This window comes from Pleurodeles waltl, chromosome 4_2 (assembly GCF_031143425.1).
Source record: "Pleurodeles waltl isolate 20211129_DDA chromosome 4_2, aPleWal1.hap1.20221129, whole genome shotgun sequence".
Classification (NCBI taxonomy): Eukaryota; Metazoa; Chordata; class Amphibia; order Caudata; family Salamandridae; genus Pleurodeles; species Pleurodeles waltl.
The window spans coordinates 470,195,802-470,198,499 of NC_090443.1; the positions used below are offsets into that span (position 1 = coordinate 470,195,802).

Genomic DNA, 2,698 nt, shown 5'->3' on the forward strand with positions numbered 1-2,698 from the left:
GGCTCCGTCAGTGGTTGTATACAAGGATAAGTGAAGATTGTATTAGCTGTGTAGGTGGCTGTGTAGCTGTCTGAGTGGCTTTATGGGTGTGTAAGTCGTGTGTGAGTAATTGTTTGGCAAAGTGAGTGGGTGTGTGACTGGCTATATGAACAGATTCAAGACAGATTTGCATATGGCTGGGTCCAAATTGGGGTGGCATGGTGAGCAAAAGAACAATGGATTTAACCCAGATGGGTGGCTGGGGGTGAGTGTTTGAAAAGTTTCAACACTCCGTCCAGTATCCTGTTGTGTTGCTATGTTAGCCCTAAGTGGCAAGTGTATGCCCAGAGGTGGGTCCCTTGCTAACTGTGCCACTGGATTCAAGCTAGCCTGACTGATGAGGGGGGATACCCCGAAACCGGTCCCAGGATGCTTATTTCCGGACCAGGGAGGACCTGGCCTGGCAGTTTGGGCTGGACTGTTCCCATGGGGAACAGGGTGAAGAATGATTGGCACATGGCTGGGTTCAAACTAGGGTGGCATGGTGAGCAAAAGAATGAGGGATTTAACTCAGATCTGTGATTGGGGGTGAGTGTTTGACAAGTTTCAACACTCCGTCCATCATCTTGTTGTGTTTCCATGTTTTAAACACACCACCTATGAGCAGCTGTTACTAGAATGTCCTGATAGGAACTTCAGTCTAATAACTTTGAATGATCAATCCCCGTTATGATCATGTCGGGTTCAGCCCCTTTTGTGAATTCTCTTTGTAATTTATAATTTGCAGTAAATAAGCATTTTCACCACTTTGCGGTGTCATCTCCTAAAACAATCTGAAAAACTTTTGTCCAATCGGAGCTTTCCTCTATAATGTAGGCACTAGTGAGATACCAAAAAGTCATCAAGATACTGGCTAACTTTATGCCATTATCATCATAGTAAATGTCTATGGGGGTGATTCTAACTTTGGCGGGCGGCAGAGGCCGCCCGCCAAAGTTCCCCCAACAGAATACCGCTACGCGGTCAGAAGACCGCCGCGGTTATTCTGTGTTTCCCGCTGGGCTGGCGGGTGACCGCCAGAAGGCCGCCCGCCAGCCCAGCGGGAAACCCCTTCCCACGAGGAAGCCGGCTCCAAATGGAGCCGGCGGAGTGGGAAGGGTGCGACGGGTGCAGTAGCACCCGTCGCGATTTTCAGTGTCTGCATGGCAGACACTGAAAATCTTTTAGGGGCCCTCTTACGGGGGCCCCTGCAGTGCCCTTGCCATTGGCACTGCAGGGGCCCCCAGGGGCCCCACGACACCCCTCATCGCCATCCTGTTCCTGGCGGTCAAAACCGCCAGGAACAGGATGGCGGTGAGGGGGTCGGAATCCCCATGGCGCCGCCATGGAGGATTCCTCAGGGCAGCGGAAAACCGGCGGGAGACCGCCGGTTTTCCGTTTCTGACCGCGGCCATACCGCCGTGGTCAGAATGCCCTTGGGAGCACCGCCAGCCTGTTGGTGGTGCTCCCGCGGTCGTTGACCCTGGCGGTCAATGACTGCCAGGGTCAGAATGACCCCCTATGTCTCCAGATGTCAAGTACATGATTTTGTAACTAGCAACCCCTTGAGGCTTTTAGGGAGTGCAGAACATTTATCCTTTAACCCTTGTAGTACCTTATCTACTCCAAGTTCTTTTAGTTCATCAAATTTACACTGAGACAGCAGCTTGCCAACAGTGCTGAAGGCCTGCTGGACTCCCAAACTAAACTCCTGGATGCTGAATCCAAGGTCGAAGTAAGACCAAATCAGAAAATAGTAGAGACGGCTTCAGAGCCAAAGCAAATGGTTGGGAACACCCAGGACCACCAGCTGCTTTCTTTGTCTTTGTCCTCTGCCCCAAGCTGTAATGTTGCATCCCGGCAAGGGGTAGAATGGCAGGAGTATGAGTGGTAGGAATTGGGAGCAGCTGATCATCAGGACAATAACCTGCAGCCAGGACAGCAACTGCCGCTATACTGTGCAACACAGCTGGGACGAGCACTGATCATTTGTTTCACATGAGCACAACATAAGAACACAAGTGCCAGGCTTGAGGGAGCCTTACTGCACCTCAGGGACACCCTGTTCTGCTGCCAACAACAGGATAAAGGTGCACTGACAGCTCTTTCTCTCATGAGGTGCACAAAAGGCCACTGTTATGTTGCGAGACTGCGGCGGCCTTTTGGGTTGAAATATTGTGGCACCCCCTATAGGGGTGTTTTAAAATAGACCCCTCTGATAGACTGTGCACTGGTCTGGGCCAGTGATGTGAGGAAGCGAGACAATAAATATAGTGGGGCGACTTCCCACCCACTGGTACATGCCAGTAGAACTGTGTGGTGTGTCATCCTTCCACGCACTTTGTCTGAGGCGCACTACATGTGGTTTGGGCAATAGTCATTAACCCCAGCATGCCCCCTCTACCATGCAACAACTGTGGACGAGGGCCACTGCCTCTGCATGCCCCTCTCGTCGCACGAGTAGCCCCTGAGGCCTCACGTTACAGCCCACGCTGCTCCTCACCTGTGGGCCTGTTGCCCACAGCGATGTCCCCACTCTACGTTGGCCACTCAAGGTGCCGTCCCACATTCACCATAGCCTTTTCTGATGCTGCCTGATGGTTTGCCGCTATCCACAGGCAAGGCTGTTGGGTCGGAGCCCCATAAGCCTTTGGGATCATTATGATGACCCAGCAGCTGA

General features: G+C 52.3%; 1 pseudogene; it reads right to left on the minus strand.

Annotated features, from left to right (window-relative positions):
• Positions 1-326: 326 nt before the first annotated feature.
• LOC138294161 (m-AAA protease-interacting protein 1, mitochondrial-like) lies at positions 327-2,397 on the minus strand (annotated as a pseudogene).
• Positions 2,398-2,698: the final 301 nt, after the last annotated feature.